Source organism: Bombus pyrosoma, linkage group LG17 (genome assembly GCF_014825855.1).
Source record: "Bombus pyrosoma isolate SC7728 linkage group LG17, ASM1482585v1, whole genome shotgun sequence".
In the NCBI taxonomy this organism is placed as follows: domain Eukaryota; kingdom Metazoa; phylum Arthropoda; class Insecta; order Hymenoptera; family Apidae; genus Bombus; species Bombus pyrosoma.
Window position 1 is genome coordinate 5,817,790 of NC_057786.1, and position 21,167 is coordinate 5,838,956.

The 21,167-nt window shown below is 34.0% G+C and overlaps 1 long non-coding RNA gene across 1 annotated transcript; it reads right to left on the reverse strand.

Moving 5' to 3' along the window:
* Positions 1 to 254: 254 nt before the first annotated feature.
* On the reverse strand, positions 255 to 1,917 carry LOC122576842. The gene is made up of 3 exons (XR_006319915.1): positions 1,636 to 1,917; positions 1,457 to 1,542; positions 255 to 438 (listed from the first exon to the last, which is right to left on the reverse strand). It is a non-coding gene; the product is annotated as an uncharacterized LOC122576842 (long non-coding RNA).
* Positions 1,918 to 21,167: the final 19,250 nt, after the last annotated feature.

Genomic DNA, 21,167 nt, shown 5'->3' on the forward strand with positions numbered 1-21,167 from the left:
TGATTTTCCATACTCTGACAACTTATTATTAAAATCTTCACTTTCGTGAAATAGAATTAATAGTAAAAATATAAGAAGTGAAAATACAAAAATGAAAATGAATAAATAAACTAAATAATAAATTAGTAAAACTCCTTTAACATATTGAAAAAGGTAAGTTAAATACATATAAAAATTAATGTTTTAAGGAAGGTCAAATTAATTATGATTGAAAATTTAGTTTCTATTAAAAGTTTTTAATTCGCACATTTAGAAGTCATATCTGCGTGCATCTCTAATGGATCATTGTTCATAGCTTTCATATAATCATTTAACAGACCATCTATTTAATAGACCAAACCTAATTCTCATCTTCCATTTACATGCAATATATAAACGAAGACTGGGCGAACTTGGGTATTCTACAGATCCTTCGAATTATATTAGCCGCTTGCAGAACTGCGTAATAAAAATTATTATTATTAATGATATGAGTTAGGTTTAGAATAATCTAAGTATTTTAAATTATAGTTTATATTGAGCTTCATATTTTATTGTTATTATTTCAAGTTAAATACATTTCAGCCAATATCAGCGATGATTCTTACAGTCTCGAATACGCAATTGTAAATAATTAATTATTGTTAGATTCGAAAAGTAGAGTTCAAAGACAAAAGCATCAATGTCTAATGGATGTAAATAAACAAATCGTCAAGCAATACGACGAACAGAGGGGCGAACGTGTCAGCTATGCTTGCGACTCTGTTAGAGATATACATGTAGTGTTACCGACAGTTTTTTGCGAATATCTCGGGAACTAAGACCGAGCGGCGATAAAATGCCAAGGAAGAAGTGTTGAAAATGTTGATTTCTACAGCATATCATGGAAATTCAAGCTGCCGGCAACTTCTTAAATAATTTATTATCTAAAATTTTATTCTCATTCTTATTCATTGTTCATTAATTTTTTCTTTAAAAAGAACATTTATTCGTCCGTTTTTTTCTAAATAATTATGTTCGATACATTATACAGGAACATTTTTATTCGTCTTTATGCAGTAAAAAATTCTTCTCTCTTATGAATTGATTTCAATGTATCGTTCTACAAATGGTAAAGACGAATAATAGCAAAATAAACCATAAATAACTCGAAAATAAGATCACATCGCGTATATGTATATTTACATAAACTTCTTTTCTTCTTTGCTAAATCTGTTCCTGCTATATTCGTTACGTACAACAAAATATCCTGTAGAATTCTGATATTATCTCCTCTAACTGAAGTATTGAGATACAAAAATTGCTTTTAAAATATTATTATACCCTTCTTGTATATTGTTGACAGTGAGCAAAATATGTACATATACATGGTCATGGTTTGGTCATGTGGAGGTTAGAGAATTGTTAGAGGTTAGAGAATATCTTCTTCGATATAGCTATAAGCATTGTAGCGGTTTATGCCATGTATTATACTTACGTATGTGCGTACCAGTTACACAACTTTCAGTGGCGATTGCAGATATAGCCTCCATTTTTTGCCAAATATCTGTAGCATTACTTATGCTTCAGAGGAGAACAATCATTAAATTAACTATTTTCTTCTTTATGCAAAATATTGTACAATTATTATATAGGTGGAATATATTTTACACTTACATATTTTATACACTTTGATATATAATATCTATATACAAATCAGCAGCGTAACAGTGACAATTTTCAAGATATGAAGTCGTTATTGTATTGTAGTAAAATTGAAATATTAGGTCAATTTGTTTCGTTTTATAAGGAAATAATGGATGCACAACATGTTTCGTTTTATATTATTTTATCGAATTACGTACGATCCATTTTGTTTTATCACGATAAAAATCACAACGTTTGAGACATTAGATTTCATTTTTATATAAAGATGCGTTGTTGTAAAAGACGTGTCTGTAAAAGAAAGATACTTCTCGGACAATCTTGTATAATCGGTGCAGAGACATTTGCGCAGCGTTCGCGTATAATCCAGAAGCGTAGCCAATGAACAAGCAGTACGAATCTGCCTTTGTTAGGGACGGTATTGTTCAACAGTTTCTCATATTCGAAATGCGGTAGTGTGGACGTGCTACAAAATAGTTACCTATTTAAACGTTACAATTTTCATGTTTAGCAAGTGTTTGAACAATTGGTAAGAAATGCTAGTTGCTAAGTAAAATATAAAATCAATTTTCTATAAAAAGGATTTATTCAGGATAAATACTTTATACTTGTAAATTTTATGAATTAAAAAGTTTCTGTAAATTATTTTAATCTAACAACTTTGTTCTGTCTCTAGGACGGGTCATACGGCAACCAGATAGACTATTCCACATGTGGAAGTAAGTCGTAGAAACCAACACAGTTGTCTTATTTTTTTTTTCTTTTCTTATTTTTATTACATTTTTCGTCTCTAATGTACTTCTTGCATTTATACATTTATATTAACGCAAGAGTGATGATATACATATTTATATTTTGGTTTTAATTAAACATATTGATTATATTTTTGTTATATAAAAGTTAGGTCGTTCTTCCTATTTCATTTTCTTCCGCTAAAAAATGTTTTCATCAAAGATTATGCTTATTCAGAACCAAAAATAAAGTCGGTCATCGATAATGGTTACTAATAACAGATCTTAACGTATAATTACTTCTATAATTGAATATTATGTTCTTATAAAATAATTATGTTTTCGTTAATATTAATTATTCTTCGAATCTCGTATTGTACTTATCTGATAGTAATTTTTTACGAAATTTGTTTAAGAATCCTCCCCTGATACACTTCGTGATACACAAAGAAGCTTATTCCAGTAACGCAGTTCTTCATAAATTCTTTTCCATGCTGTTATGGTAAGTTTTTTCCCCCTGCTTCTTTTTGATTATCTACTATTACTGTATTATTTGCTATAATGTCTGCATTTGAATCGCAAAATGCATTGTTTCATTTAAGAAAAGTGATATTGTCCCTCGCTACCTGGCAGCCAACGGTCAACCTACAGCCATCCCGATTCTCAATAGACGCAATGACCCACCATAAAGACATTAGCCTGTAGCTGCATTGTCTCCACAAATGTTTGCCAGTCTAATTGCATGTCGGGAGAATTCTCTAATTCGAGAAATATATGCAGTTTATGGCGGGGTCTTGGAAAGGTCCTTGAGTTTATTAGGCGCTCTTAAAAATCACGGAGAAAGCGGACAGTCATCAGACGGGAAAAACCCAACACATGTTCATCATAAAAGGCTGTTCTTCGGTCAAAGGACACACCCACAGCAAGCTTTCCTCCGAGACACCTTAAGGGCAGCTCAGCAGTCGAGTTCAGTTTCTCACTCTCTCCAGATCATTCCCATTCCGACTCCAATTCCGAGTCCAGCACTCTCGAGCGAGTGCTCAAGCAGTCCAACACTCTCGAGCGAGTGCTCAAGCAGTCATCAACATTTCTACACTTATTCAACACGTTATTACGAGTTTCATACCTTAAATTAGTCATTTATTTCACTTATATATACGCATCGGCGTAACTATTTTTCTTATATAAAGTTGTTGGAATAAACACTATTCTATACCTGCTAATTCAGTGTAATTTCAGTTGAACCACCCCTATTGTCGTAACAGAAATCAGGGGATCGATCATTTCGTGGCGTCGATTATTTAATCGTAACGGGAATTTACGACTCCCGTTGATGTGCCTTCTCGCGATCGCGTCTCTCCGCGAATGGTCGACGAAACAGATATAGTATATTCATTCGTTATCTTTCCTATTTATTAACCAAAAATTATGAATGAAAAAAAAAAAACAAATCTCAGTTCTCAGATTCTGTTACAAGTCATTACAATTAGATATGGACATGATTTAAATAATATACCGAGTCTGATGTCTACAAAATCATCTAAAACTTTCAATTTTTATATGTATTTTATATGTAGATATTTTATTATACATAGAAACATAAGCTCAATATTTAACCAATGGCGAAACAATAATCGGTAGAATATCTCACGTGATATTGATGTTATCAGAAAAAGTTTTAACAAAAATTGTTTAGTTCGAAAAAAGCGTCACATACGGTGCAAATTACCTTTTTGTAGATCCAGTAGTAGGGCCCCATTTTAACTTCATTTTTGCAAATGGAACCATATATTTTTTAATACATTTATCGATCCATCTTTGTATTCCCTATGAAAAAAATGAAAAAGAACTGTTAGTCTACCAGACGTCTTAACTTGAATTGGTCGTATGAAAGACAGGTAAGGATGCGAAACGGTGCTCTTGTGTTTACATTGTCCTTGTCTTTCGTTTGTTTCAACGTAAACATAATACCGCTTCGTGTCCTATGCTTATCTCTCATACGACAAATTAAACGTAGGATATAATCTAAATTAACAGCTTTTCGACATAAATAAGTTAATACTTTTTTATATGATATGAAACGTTACGATATCGGTTACACCACTGTTGTTTACAAAGCACGAGTTTCGACTGATTGGTAGATAAAAAAGAATAATAATAGCATCAAAGAACCGATTTGGAAGGACGAACTTTTCGTTTACCTCCGAATATCTCATCAAACAGGTCATATTTTAGGATGTCAGCATACATTCCGCGGTGAACGTATGTATATATTGTTTTGATATAGTTTTTAACTATACTTATTGTTATGTATATTTATATTGTAGTATAAGAATGTAGCCGAAAAATCTGCCTGTTTTAAACCCCTTTCTTTAATGTATGTAATTAGCTTTTTGTAGACGTGAAAGATATATGGATGCTAACATTATTTCGTTTAACGGAATCATCGAACAACACAAACAATTCTTTTTCACATTATTTTCCGAGATACGAAGCCGCAGTTCTGTTCTTAATGGGAAATGAAAAGAGAAAGGAAATGAAAATTCAATTCATTACCTATAAGATATGTTAATTATTTTCCGATATAATTGCCATTTGCATCAATCCATATTTGGCAATGCGTGACAAGTTTCCTCATTCCGCCAGCGAAGAATTCTGCTGGATACTTCTAGTAAACTTCTGATAAACAACATCACTGCTCTCTTAACTTCATTGTCACACTCGAAATGAGTTCCCCATCTCGTTATTTTCCATTTATAATTCGCATAAAATGAAACTAAATCGTCACCGCGATGTGTGTATTATCGTCTGCTTATACTTTAACTCACACCTCTCTCCTCAGCTACATCTGTTCGCTGCTTGAACGGAGAGCACATCAAAATCAGCTTAATGTTTTAAATGTCATTGTGTCACCGTTATCAATATGATTCACGTATTTCACGCAATGTAATTTCTTTTGAAAGCAAAAACATTTCAGTCACAGCGTCTACCCTCAATTTTCCTACACTTTTCTCTCGTGGTTGACAAAACATTCATAAGCATCTGTTTCCTCCCATTTTTTATGTTCTGGAGTTTCTTCCCCTTTTTTCCAATAATAAAGTGAGCGCCAGAAAGCAAATTTTACTTCGTTCAGCGAAATATGTTATATTATAGAACTTATACAGGTCTTGTATCTTTACAAAAATCACTTTTTTAATTTGTGATATAGATGTTCACAGCTCATAGTACTATCTGAAACATGGCCATTTAAAAACTTATATTATATATTATATTATAAAACATATATTATATAGTCATATATTATAAAACAGCTCACAGGTTTGATAACTTTACTCGATGACTCTATGTCGGATTTCTTTCTGATAAACGTTCCTGATTTCTTTCCTACGTATCTTTGTCGGGATATGAAATTAGGCAGGAAACCATTTTCTGAGCGTGAGAGTTCAAGAAGTGAGAGAACAGGGTTGCCAATTTTCAATATGAAAATAGAAGCAATGTGCACGAAAACTAATCTTTACTGAAACTAAATTTTAAAACCATATACTTTAATTGAAATACGATCTCAAATGTTAGGAAATAACGTAGTACACTACTGGCGAAAAAATAAAACGCTACAGAAGGCTCTCGAGACCAATTTCTTTGTGTTTGTTGTTACTTTTCTAGCGATATATCTATTTCAAATTCCGATTGCCGCTCATAGATTGGAGCACTTAATAACAGGAGTACGAATCCCCCTTGATGCCATTCAATTTCTATATAAAACTTTTTTCCCTATTTTTTATACGTATAGAAATAATAGCGCGTATACACTTAAAATGGACATACTGTATATGTTATGATTTATGACTTATGACTGTTTAGTGTAATAATAATGGTATCTACGTGTAGACTCTATCTCAGGAAACATGACATTTCAACTTCTTGGCAACAAGTGAACGTATAGAACGCGATTGTTGGAGTCCAGGTAATAGCCTGTTAGTTGCTTGGACAGAATCTGCCGTGAAGCGAAATGAAGTTATTAATTCACGATATTCGAAAGTGGAGAGAAACCGTTTTTTTCAATATCCGGCAAGAGACGTGGTGTGTGTGTAGCTGCAGAAGGATGAAGATTTAAAAGGAGGTTACTTAAGGAGGAGTTGCACTCTTGGGATATCAGGGTTTAATCCGCTTGGAATGGAAAAAGTCTCATATTCGAGTCGCATGATGGAAAAGAGAATCCGTTGCGTATACGATGAAAATAGAAAACAGACTTGATGGAACTAGACAATAGATAATAAAGGATAAGGAAAGTAATTTATGATCGCGTAATTTGAATCTCCAACACTCCTCATCCTTGAGTGATACAAATGAATGCTACACGGTATACTGAATTGCGATTTATTTCTGTACAATTGAGTATACGAACTTTTCTCAATTTTGTAAAGTGTACAAAATTCAATCGCCAAATATCTATCAGCTGAAAACGCTCTTTAGCGAATGAAACGGTGTTTTATTTGATCTTGATTTCTACTATTTTTGCACTTTGCACCTATCAACTAAATCTTCCTGACCGGTATGGAGGGTATCGTTTAAGGAAACTCCGGTGGTGGTTGGTGCCGATCCGTCAAACACGACTCGGAGTTTTGTTGTTTGGCTGAACTATTTGATCACGCCTTGATGTGACAGAAAATATCCGTCGTCCGTGGAGTGGTCCGTGGTAATCTTCGTCATGTGTCCTAATTCCAAGTATTCTCGTATTACGGCGCGATAGTCGGCTTCGAATTGTTTATCTCGTTGGAAACGACGGCAGAGAGATGTGAGTCGCTTCATCGCCATGATTTTAGAGGATCCAAGCGAAGGAGTTGTTTCGTTAAATAGGTGAGCGACAATGTATCGCCCTTCGTTGGTGCGTTGAACGTGATTTCGGAAATGCTCCTCGCATTGTCGTTCCGCCTTAGAAATGTGTGAAGTGGGCGGTCCCTCGTCGATTTCCCAAAAACGGGCGATGTCCGCCTGTGAAATGTATGTGCTGATGATTGCGAGGTTAGGCTCCCTCCGATGACCCATTCGAATCGCGTTTTTTGCAGACGCAAGTCGGGCCTGTTTGATTGAATGATATCAAGTTGACCGACGCGGAGTGATGCTAGTGTTGGTCCGGTGCTCAATAGGATTTCGATCGAAGCAGGTCTATGGAATCTTGGATCGGCTAGTTGGAGATCCCTAGGTATTTGTATCGTTGAGGCTAGGTTAGGTTAGGTTAGAATAGGATTATTGATATACGACTACAACGGTGAATAGTTGATCACGAATTTAATAAGCAATAAATAAGCGATGGTAATCGAGTAATTGTATATTATATTAATTTAATTAATTAATTAATTTGAATATATAAACACATATATTTCACATATTTCACGTATGTTCAATGTAAGAGAGTATTAATTTTGCGCGTTTTGCGAATTGTCATACATGATTATGGATTTATATTTGAGGCACTGTAATACTGTAGCGCGATGGCGCGGCACTTTACGTTAGCGGTAGAGTTGCGGAGTTGATAATGTTAAGAAGTGGGTAGGTGATCGACGCGATAATGTGTGGCTGGTAACGGTAGGGCGCATGTGCTAGCCTGGCGTAAGTTCTTATTATGAATAAATAAAATCGGGTCGATCAGAGTTCGTATTTTAGGTATTTTGTATTTTTGGTATTTTAATACATGTACTCGAGCCAAACTCCTTTTTCGCGGACTGTTAAGTTAAATTGTGCTACGTAACTGGAGAAGAGTAAGATATGAGTTGCGTACGCGTGGGTTGATCTGGGACCCAAGTCGATATCGTTGGTATGATTAGGAACGTCAATGTGCTTTCGTATGTGGCGTCAATGGAGGTGATCGTGGCCGTGATATAGCGTTTCAAGGTCGTCGATAACGTGTTGAGGGTTCCGATTGCGACCAAACATTTCCGTTGGTTGAGTTTTAATGAGTTGGCGAGTTTTTCGGTGATAAAGTTCATGCTAGTGCCGGTGTCTAGCAGAGCTCTACAACGGAATGGTTGAATTTTGTTGTTAAGGATGTTGACCTGCGCTGTGACTAACAAATCATGATGTAATGGTTCAGAATGAAGCGAGGTCAGTGAATCCGTTTTCTGTGATTCGGTCTCTATTAAAGTCGTCTGATGTAGTCATTGTTTTCCTTGTCGTTGAGGACTGGACGATATATTTGATCCGGTTACCTTTGTTCGTGATAACCGAGATTCGCGTTTTGGTGACGTTCGAGGAGACGATCGAGGAGACGTTCGGGGAGACGTGGATGCGCGTCTCGAACGATGTAACGAACGAGGTGTCGGTAAACTAGGTGATGATCGTCCGTTGGATGATCGGTCGCTCGACGATCGACCGCTCGATGATCGGCCACTAGATGTTCAAAATGTTCGTTCAAAATTGGCACTTTATACGTTCGTTTAAGTTTTTATAACGAGATTGCGATATTAGTTACATTACGTTACGTAGATATTAGTCTATGTTCGTTATTTACTTTCGGTGAAACTGTAGAGAGACTGACTAAACTTCGATTTCGATGATTTTTGCGTATGTCATGCAAATCGATATTTTAAACAATTTTTCCTATACATACAAGAACTGAGCTTGCTTAATTTCCGAGATATTCGCGAAAAACTACCGGTATCGCTTGAGTGAATTCTGCCTATAGTTGTGCGTCTGTGCAACATATGCGTCGGTTGCTACCGGATACAATATTTTGTTCTTAGTATATGTAGGTATGATAGAACGGGTGAGTATTACGGGAGATTGAAATATTATTTAACTGCTAGGTAGAAAGAGACGTCCGCTTAAGGAGTTCACCGCTAAGTCACAAAAACGCGTGTGCTCGGCAAAAACTGAATAAGCCGATGAATCACCGATCAACGAAATAAACTCGATCATTACAAGCGACAATATACAGGAAATTTATGTCGATTTTTCTCTAACGATAAATAATGTCAATGTTTGTGTACATTTATTATACAATTACATTATTTATATAAATGTCTGTATGGTGTACAATTACATATATTTGAATAATGTAGAAAATATTGCTCTTTTTATTTCCACATTCCAACTGTACGAACACTTTTGTTTTTCACTATACATACATACATGTATCTTAAATGTTATACATACTTTGCATGTATCTTGTTTAATGTATGATGTGTGCATAAAGATCTTCTTAAGACGGCTTGTTAAAATTGTACTTACATATATATTTAATCATTCTTAAAGTACAAATATTATACGTTTATATTCTTATATATTCGCGCAAGGATGTGCGCAGGTACTATGTTGTACTTCTGGATTGTAGCCAATCAACGAGCAGTACTGTAAGCAATTCTAAATAACAGCGGCTGACCGACGCGAGGCATCGCGCAGTCGTTCTGTGGTTCGCATGTCACGACAATCAACACACTTAAAAACCGATGGGCTGATGACGGAGATAAAGATGTGGCGGCACTCGGCAACAATGTATATCGCCGAAGCGAAGTGCCTAATGAGCCATCAATAATCCCAACGGTTCTTCCGTCGAATATTCGAGAAGAAGGCGTGCGTAGTAACGGTCGTGAACGCCTAACAAACGCGTGGATAGTGGGGGATATTGAGGGGTGACAAAGGAAAAAGAATCGGATCCGATCGAAAGTCAAATTGTAAGAGCTTCAGTCTTGGAAAGTCACGGCTAGAGTTCGGAAGTAAACTGTCGTTAGTGTAAATGAGGTGTTACCAAATAAATTCTCTCTTTTTTTTTTGATCTTCGATTTCTTTTCTTTTATTTTACGTGACACGCACATGATCAGATGTGCGCCATGTTGAAGGATGCCTACAATGTGGATATATATCAGTTAGTAATGAATCTTAAACAAAGAATTATAAAGTTAACCTGTTAAATTTTGATAGAAGAGGATGTACAAATACAAAAGATGTAACACTTGACCGACCATTGATTTATTTAAGGTAAATATTTTATATACGCTTATATAACTAAAGATTTTGCTTGAGTTATTCTAATATGAAACAGATATGTTTTATATAATTTAACCTATATTATTGTGGTATACGAAATATATCAAACCATATGTATAAAAGATAAATAGATGAGATCGTAGATCTAGACGATCTAAACGTAGATCTAGATCGTAGATAAGAGAAATAAACGTGTAGTATGTATTAAAAAATACGAAATGTATGTTCTTAATTCAATTATATTTTTATTAACTGTGTGGATAGGTTCGTACTTTTTTTTATCTAATACACGACTACCTAGGAATATGTACAGAACCGAAGAAAATTAAGTAATAAAGTACCTATTTGTGATTATTGGTATGGCTATGTGACGATCGATAACGATTAACTTTGCAATTTTCATACTTCAGTTTGCGATGCAAAATTTGTTTAATTTCTATCCTTATTGACACAAGATAATAGGTTTCAAAGGTTCATTTTTAATTGTAAAATATTTTCTTTTTCCTCCTTTTTTAATTAAAAGTTACAAATTTGCCATATTATCGTAGTACCTTTTTACCACATTTCATCATATTATATAACAAGAACAAAATTTCTTGTCTATAAAAAAATGAAAAAGCATCCAAATGTAAATGTTATATTAGCATGAAATACGCTCAAACAGTGCTTAAAGTCATAATGCGTTAATATATGTTAAAACCTATCTTTATTTGTATTAACATTAATATATAATAAGCAAGCACTGAGGTATTGAATCTTTGTTTGCTCTTCTACTTTTTGTTACAACTTATATGTACAATTATTACTATTATTAAATGTACAATAATGTACACTTTCATTAATTTTAAAAACTTTTGACCCGCCAAGGATTGTATCAAGTGAAATTATATTTTAATAATCCAAAATATGTGAAGCACTGATGGATTATTTTGTTTAAACATGTCAATATTTCTTTTATAAATGTAAAAATATTACAACATTGCAATGTTAAACTTGAGAATATTCTTTTTTTTTATATAGATCAGATCGCTTTAAAATTATTTTCTTCCATATATTGTGAAACATTGATTATGGAATTCGTTAAGATTTTAAGAACAGGACCAATTTAATTGATCAATGATTAACAGAAGAGTGTGCTTTAATCATGTATGTTAGGTAACAATCCGTTAAAAAGTTTTAGCAAGTGAAACAAGATATATTCTGAGAATATTTTACGAAATTCTGAATATTATAGCTATAAATTCATTTATAACTTGTCAATAAATTACGCTATAAAGATAATACAATTTTTTATTTTAATGCTGTAAGTTATTTGTTTTTATCAAAATTTTCTTATTTAAAAGCAATTAATGAAGTTTAATCAAATAATGACAAAATATTGTAACATTTTAACTTTATTGTATGCATTAAATATATAATTCAATACCATACTTTTATAAAATAATCATGTTTAAATTTTAATTTTTGCATTTATCTAACTTGCTTTAATTTCTTAGGGTGCTCAAAGTCTCCAGAAACTTGTGCATGGATTTCGTGTTATTCAACTAAACCTTCTCTTCTCTTATGTTGGTATGGTAAGTCTTTTTTTATTATCTTTATTACGAGATGCATGTAATCATGCGTTCTCCTTTTTATTATGACGGATTTAAATGATATACTGCGTGTCTTTACCAATGAATGTTTACAAATGGCCATGATACTGCTCGATACGATAAGCGCTGTATTAAAAATATAATTAAAAACATCGGATCAGCGGAGTGACCAGTGAGATCTCTATTTATAACGCGCCGCCTGCGTATAGAAAAGAGTAAAAATCACCGTGGCCTAGTCGCAGTTAGCGATTGAACTCCAATTTGAAATTGTTTGTGTCGTGCAACCGAACTGTTAACCGTTAAGTCGCCAACCGTCGCAACCTTGCTTTCGGAGGTTGATCGCGCCATTTCGTTTAGCGAATGCTTTCCTTTTTTTCTGGTAACTAATTAGTTACCCGATTTTATTTATTTCTTTTTTTTTAATTCTTTGGTATATAGTTTATATAAACATAACGTATTCCTAAAAAACTTTCTCTTTGTCCAACGAACTTTCGATTCCTATACAACCTCTCCTGGTTATCTTGCGCACGCGTAACATTCACGTACCGTTACATGCATTGCCATTTCACACTTTTCGTATTCTTCTTTTTATACTATTACTTGAATATAGAATTATAGAAAACGTTTAAAAATACAAAAGTACAAAAATATAGAAAATATAAAAATGTAAAAATAAAAAAATACAAAACTGTCAAAATTACAGAAACTCAGAGTAAACATTAGTACTTATATTCTACACTCATTTTGTATTACATATACATTTTTTATATTATATATATATGTCGAATTATTGTTAGAGTTTTGTGTTGAATCATCATTTGAATTGTGGGCGCGTATTAATTCTTCATTTGGATTTATCATTGTTTAACTTAACTAAATCATATTACACTTAAATTGTTTAACACGAACAGATATAACTTTTTACAAGGTTTAACAACAAATTAGTTTAACGAATGCTTTTAACAATATTCTTGGGTTCAAACGAATCCACGGTCAACGGGAAACTCTTTGTACAATAGTTTGTATTTTCTCTGTATCGCGAATTACGTTAGCTGTATCGCTTAGTATCTTCTAGACTGGCTCCGCGATACCCGTAAACTCTCCAAGGAGATCACAATAAAAGACTGCCTGGATCTCATTTGTCAATTACATATTGACAACAAAATTCCAGGTGCCGTTGCTAGGCAGACCTGCATAGAGCCGACATTGCTCCTGGCCGGGGTTTGTCCGTTAATACAGCGTGTTCCTCAATATCGGAACTCTTCTGTCAGGTTAAACGTTCATCCCGTGACCGTGGCTACGTTCAGCGACCAGTTACGTCACCTCGAGCCCAAGTATTCCAAAAGAAATGTCTCTATATCTATATAGCTCGATGTCTCTACATCTCCGACATATATATATATATATATATATATATATATATATAAATCAAAATAGAATATATGAAGTATATTTTATATAACATGTTTCATGCCCCACTCTTTTCTTAATCATCACGTTTTATCTCAGACATTTTCCTTTCACAGTTTCCTCAGACTTTTCTTCTGAGTCTCTACCAAGCTGCATATCATTTGTTACTTTCCTCTTTTTCTCCCCCACCCCCTCATACGAGGCGTAATCAAAACGATCGTTGAATTTTCTTTCTTATTTGAGAAAATATTTATTTGTTTCTCTATTATTGTACCCTTGAATATACATTATGTTTTGGATTACAAGGTCTAGGGTCAAAGGAACTAATAAATAGATTTCTATTTATGTTCCTCATAGCCTTTAGCTAATGCTATAAGGTTAACTTTCTTGGTAATGTCCTTCTGCTATAAATATATGAACGTGCTTTGTTTATTTCAAGATATTTTTCTATTAGAAATTCATCCACTCGTTCTTCTATCGGTGAACCTGAACAGAATACAATATATTTTTGCCNAGCCTGTCTTTCAGTCATTAACACATTTCTGAAAGCACTTTCTTCTATAGTGCATAGTTCGCATAACGATTTTTGTTTTATTTTCTCATTCTGGAGAATAACAAATAATCGCAAGGGAGCAATCAGGTGAATATGGTGAATGTAAATGTTATTTTTTGTGAAAAAGTCCCTAGTCAGTAGTGACGGATGAGCTGATGTGTTACAGTAGTACAATTTCTAAAAGTTATCGTTTCACAAATCCTTCGAATTGCTTCGCGCAATCGACTTGTAACGCTCAAATAGTATTCTCTATGGATCGTAACATATTCCGATAAAAATTTATGAAACACAATACCACGGTAATCGAACAAAAAGCTGTGAGAAGGACTTGAACGTTTGATCTCACTGCCATGCTTTCCTCGCTCGTGGTTAACTTGTAAATTTCCGTTGTGATACTTATGATTTTCATACAATAATGATAAGAGGATACAATAGAAATAAAAAAATTCGAAATATTAACAAAAATATATTTACGTATTTCTTATACTTGAGGTGATATTAAACGTGTTAGTTATTAAAGAGACGAGTGGAAATTTGTAATAGTCAATTATATTGAAATTACTTCAAGTACAAGTACAGAAATAATGTAGGTCGGTTGTAACTGTCGTTCCTATGACTCGCTGTGATAATTAGCTATATTCTTCGTTATACTGGTTTGCTTTCTAGACTGTCCTCCTTTGTATATATATACAAAGTGCATGCAGGATAAATTTGATAAATATGCATTTACATAGAGAAAATTGATACATCTGTGTTTAATTAAAATGTATTTAATATTATATGTGTATTATGCAAACTGTTATAAAAAAACAATTGTGTTATACATATCTTTAACACGCAAAATACAATGTAATACAAATACTAAATTTTAGTGTCAAAACACAACGTAATATGGATATTACATTTTTAAAGACATTCACAATTATGCTATTAAACTGTAGTAATAATCTGTATTAATATCGTAGCGGCGCAGCTATCAAAGGACGACGCGAATTGAGAGCGACTCATCTTATTGTTTTGCCTCGGGGTATTGACACAGCCTTGACTCATGGAACATAACGACAAATAAACTCCGGGCAAAACAATGTCGCCGCTACATGCAACCGTCGAATGAAGACGAATTCAAATTTTCCGACTTTCTTCCCCCCCCCCTTCCCGCCCCCGACCGATATAAATAAACGGACGCGATTGCGGGCAGGTAGAGTACATACGGAGTATCTATCAGTTAGCAACCAGTTATCAATCAGTTATCAGTTAGTCGCGCGACACAGTATCTCCGAGTATNCACGAGTATCTAACAATATCTAATAAAGTATTCACAGAATATCTCCGAATATTTCCGACTATCTCACGAGTATCTATTCGCGATTTTATTTTGTGATTTATACTTTGTACTAAGAATACAAAAAATGACTTTTACAAAGTTTAACGAACAACCGTGATGTTTAGACACGCAAGATGCAATTGATAATGTTCTTGGGTTCAATAAAGAATCCACGGTCAACGGGATAACTCTTTACTAAGCGTAGAATCCTTTTTAGGCACAAAATACGATTGCTGGGACGCTTGGTATATACTGCTCGATGTGTAACTTTCCAAGGCGATCGCACGAATAACAGGCTGATGAAAATTTTCCTTGCCTTACGATTGCGTTCGTTCGTTAAATACTCGTTAGAAGCATCGAGAAAGTTCCAATCGCTGTTGCTAGGCAGTTTCTGCCTGGAGTTTGATTATTAATACAACGTGTGTCAGGGTACCCATGATACTCTCTACCTGTCCATTGGCCCTATTAGCACCGGTTGCTATTAAGTGGAGTTTAATATGTTTGCCTCTACAAAAATATTGGAATTCTTTACCCGTAAAACATCTTCCCTGATCCGTTATCATCCGGCAAGGACTGCCGAACAAAACTATAGCAGACTTAAGCGCTTTAACGGTGCTAAAAGAATCTATTTTACGGGTATGATAAATTTAGTGAAAGCATCAACCAAAACAATAACGTATTCTTTTAAATCGCTTTTACCGTTCAACTTGCCTGTTATGTCTATGTGAACTGTATTGCAAGGTATGCTGATCTTAGGAATAGGATTTAGTTCGGCTTGTATTTTACCTGAACTTGTCTTGGAAGCCTGACAAGCATGATAGTTTTCAACGAATTTACGAACATATTTCGTCATTCCTTCGAACTAGTAATACTCATACAGCTTCTCGAGTGTTTTATCCCAACCTAAGTGCATAATTGACTGGCGCACATGATTAATAACAGATCACCTAAAACCTCGTGGGATAATAGGCAAGCAGAGAGTTCTACCTCTCCTTTGTATTTTGCGATAAAGGATACCGGTCTAGTTCATATGAATGGTACTTAGATTCTGTAAGGCTAATTCTTTTACTCTACTACTCTATTCTTATCTTTGACCTTATGCATCAAAATAGATCCCATATCCTTCTGAATTAGCACCGGTGGGTAATTCTATAGGATACTTAGGATCAAAGATCATTAACACCGGCGCATCGATCAGAATAGAAATTACTTTCTGTCTTATTTTTTCATGTTTATCTGTCCAAGTCACGTTTTTGTTACTGGACGTAAGTGTAAACTTCCGCACGTTGGCGGGGAGACGCGATCCCGAAGAAGCGCGCCAACGGGAGTCGTAAATTCCTCGTTACGATTGACTAATCGACGCCACGAATCGTTCGATCCCACGAGAAACACAATCGCTTTATCGAGAAACACAACCCAGATGTGCTCCTTCTTTGCGGAACTAAATTAAACGCAAGACGCGTAATTAACCTCAAGAACTACACATTCACAAGGAACGATAGATCGAATGCTAAACAAGCTGGCGGAACTGGAATTCTAATACAGAATGATACTAAATACAAAGTCGTACAGTCAAATGACACTGAAAAGACGACGTTCGAAATCAGCGTCTTACAGATAAGGATACAAAACGTCAATAAATAATCTATACGTAATAACGATATACAACATTTAAATAGCCCCGAAGAACCTTCCCCATCAACTGACAGTAAAGACGCTGCAAACACCACGATAACATAGACACCGTAAAAGTACCAAACTGAAATTCAGAGATAGTCAAAGCCAATATAAATCTTGATATAAATTAAATAAATATACTATAAACTAAATATACTTGCAGCACACTTTAAAGCAATCCACGAAATAGCAACATGAAAAAAACAACTAGCAAATATGAACAAACCAATGAACAAAATAAAGCAACAAATACAGAAAGACAAACGTAACAACAAAAATATATGCTCATTCGGCAACATGAGCATAGCTGCCAACCGAGACACAGATTTAATTCCATCGAACCTTTTCACGAATTACAATGAGCTAAAGTCAACCTTCAAAAAACTGAACAATAAAAAATCATCAAGTCTTGACGATACTAGTCTTAAAAAGTCTACCATCATTATAATCTACGACTGCCAACCATCCAAGTAGTAGTAGTATTAAAAAGAAAGGGCAGCAATAATCCTATCAACCACCTCTTGTCCAATATTCGTAAAATATTCGAATCTACACATTCAATTTGACTTTAGATTCAAACATTCAGCAATACACGCAATTTCAAAATTCACACCAAGAAACGCGAGCGATGGCGTCCGAGTGGTGTTCATAGATTGAGAGCAGGGGGCATTCAACACATTCCGGCTGCATGGACCTTTCTTTAATCTCACAGAAAGAAATAATTTAAAAATTTTTAAATAATAAAAATAATTTAGAACATGTTATGTTCACAAACAATTTTACGTAACAGCCAGAACATTTCAACCAGAGAACATCTAATATCAAAGACGACCTATAACAAGAAGCCGTAAACTCCCCTATTTTATTTAGTTTATACATAAGCGATATGCGGTCCAAATAGCGATAAAAATAAAGAAACGATAGCATTCGCGAATGATCCACTAATATACGCGAGAGATAATAAAGCATTAAAATCTGAAAGCCATCTACAACACATATTCAACAAAATACATGGTTACTTATGGATAATAAAAATTAATATAAGCAAGTGAAGGACAATATTATTTTGGCCATACATCTTCAAAATATTACGGACAAAATACGATGTACGCAGCTCTGTCAAGAAATTTAGTTTATACGACAGCAACAATAACAACCAGCCAATGTTTCCTGCAACGGAAACACGAGTTGAAGCCTAGATTGAAAAACGCGATTTCAAACTATTTGCCCAGGCTGTTGTGTTAGAATCATCTCGTTGTCAGTGCAACAATTGCAGAGCAATCACTGAGCAGACGTAAGTGAAATTGATAAATAACGAATTTTTTGCAATAATAATAGATAACGACGAACAAATTGGAGACATTTTGCAAACGAGATCAGTCAATGGACTACCTTTACAAGATGCAAAAGGTTTCATCTCGATAACTCGATCCAATCCAGAATAACTGATGAATTTATATACACAAAAAACAAATGAAAAAATATTTTGTAACTGAACCAACGGGAAATTATGTCTTTTACAAGGAGCAAAAAGTGTCATCCCGATTGATCAAGCCGTTTCCGAAAAATCGGTAAACATAACAAAAAGAAAAATATACATGTCGAATTGAGATATTTTCCACCTTTTCCAAAATCGATATCATAAAATGTAAATCTTTTTTTCGCATTTCTAGCTCAACTTCTAAATCAGTACTGTGTAAAATGTCTAAAATAGCACCTAATACATTTGATAATTGATTAGTTTCAATTCCATAAGTATTAATTATTATTAATTACACCGAACCAATGAATGATTATGCCAGGACTTGAAATATTAAACTTGCGAATATTACGAATTTTTATTCAGAGAGAGTGAAACGTAATATGGCGTTAGACAAACACTATTCATCTGCCAGAAAGAGATAACTGCATCGGTATAAACGTTAAAATGAAACCATAGACTCTACGTGCGTTTGCCTTTTTCAGGCATACATCACTAATGTTACCTGAAGATAACTTTTCGCCTAAGCTTTTTAATGCTTTACGCTTCGCTCACTCTCTCGTTATCATTACTTGAATACAAACAAAGAATATCCCTAATGCTTTTCTAATCTTCCAGAAGCACAAAAATTATCTTTAATGGGGATATGTTACAATTTATAATCGTAGGTTTATTATAATCTATTGTTTTTATTTTAAAACAAACAGAAATACATAGCTTATCCAAACATCGTGACCGCGACATTTCATCAACAAGTGACGGTTATTATATCAACTGAAATTCTGTGGTTTACTATCCTTAGCACGCAAGATAACAAGTCATCTGTTAGCACCAATTGACATCTACTTCGATTTTATGCATTTCATAGTAAAAGAGCATTCGCATTTATACATTAATCCAAATATAACATAATCTTAAACATAAATTTACTAATTATTGACAGATATTTATTGACAGATGGTAATTTACAAATTCATATCCATACTCATTCCTATTTTATACCTTTTTTTTGTTTCGAGAGGAGGGGAAAATGCAATTACGCATACCCAGGTACGCTAGCGCCCCTGTTTTTCTTTCACATATTAATAAGTCGTCTACGAATAGAATTAAGTATATAACATCATCGCTCTCATATTTTATGTACAAACAATAATCACTCTCACTTCTTTGAAATCCTAATTTTTTCATATACTCGCCGAAACATTCATACCAACTCTTGAACTTTCACGCAATCCATATAACGCCTTTGATAATTTTACATACTTTCCCGCTTTTATCGTTGTAACCTGTAGGTTGTTTTACAAATACTTCCGACTTTATAGTTCCGTTTAGGAATGCTATTTCTACATCCATTTGCATAATCGTCAAACCATATCAAACCAACAATAAGATAATAATAGCTTCAACGTTTGCATTTTTTCCACTGGAGAGTATAAATCTTCCAGTATTTCCTTTTGTTGGAAGCCTTAAACAACTAGTCGCGCTTTCTTACGATTTATTCGTATATAAATCCATTTCAAATCTAATATTTTTTTGTCTTTTGGTTTCTCTACTAATTGCCAGCTTTGTTTTTGATTAAGCAATTCATTCCTCGATCCATTGCTTCTGTCCATGAATCGCTGTCATATCCATTTAAAGCTTCTTCATAAGTTTTAGGACTGCCTGCGCTAACTACATTCACATAAATGAAATATGAGCTCGTTTGGCCATATCTTTGAGGTTTCTTTCTTCCCCGTCTTGACCTTCTCAAATTATTTTCTATGTCCTCAAGTTTCCCTTTTGATTCGTTACTTAAATTTCTGTCCGTTTTTATTACAACCTCCTCGTCATTTTCGTCATTTATTTCACTTTCATGAATTTTATTTGAATCAGAATGTTCGCCAAAATCTTTTTCCGTTTCATTATCTGATTCATCCTCTGCTTGATACCCTACTAAATTCTCATCTTCGCCTATAAATTCTACGTGTTTTGCAATTATAATTTTGTTATTAACTAAGATTCTATATCCAACGTTTTCATAACCTACAAGTATTCCAGTATCTGCTTTTCTGTCTCATTTTGAATTTCTTTTAATTTCACGTATTCTTACGAAAACTCTACTTCCGTACAACCTTAAATTATTTATATTCGGTTTCCTTTTAAAAAATATTTCAAATGGTGTTTTATTCTCATATGTGTTCGTAATGATTCTATTTTTTAAGTATGCTGCGGCTCTAACTATTTCAGGCCAATATTTAATATTCAGCTTCGAATCATGTAGTGAGCATCTAGCAGAATTCATGATTGTTGTATTGTAGCGCTCAGCTGTTCCATTTAACATAAGGTGGACATGGTTCTACGAAAATTCCCCTTTCCCTAATTAGTTTGTACATGTCTTTGTTCATGTATTCTTTTCCGTTATCGCATCTTAGTCTCTTTATCTTTTTGCCGGTAAGATTCTCAACTTTGTTTATATAATCAAGGAAGCAATCGTAAACTTCACCTTTTGATTTCAAAGTATAAATCAATGCGCACTTACTGTAGTCGTCTATAAATGTTAAGAAATATTTNAGATCCATCAAACCCGGTATTTCTATGAGGTCCATTTAAATCGGTATGTACTAATTCTAAAATCTCGCGTGCTCTACTACGGTTATTTTGAAAGGTTAAATTGTGCATTTTATTTTGGATACATGTACCACATTTTAATTGTACATGTTCAAATTTTTCTGGCATTCCCTCAACTAATTTTTTCTTACACATTGTATCTAAATAATTAAAGTTTACATGTCCTAAGACCCTGTGAAATTTTTCC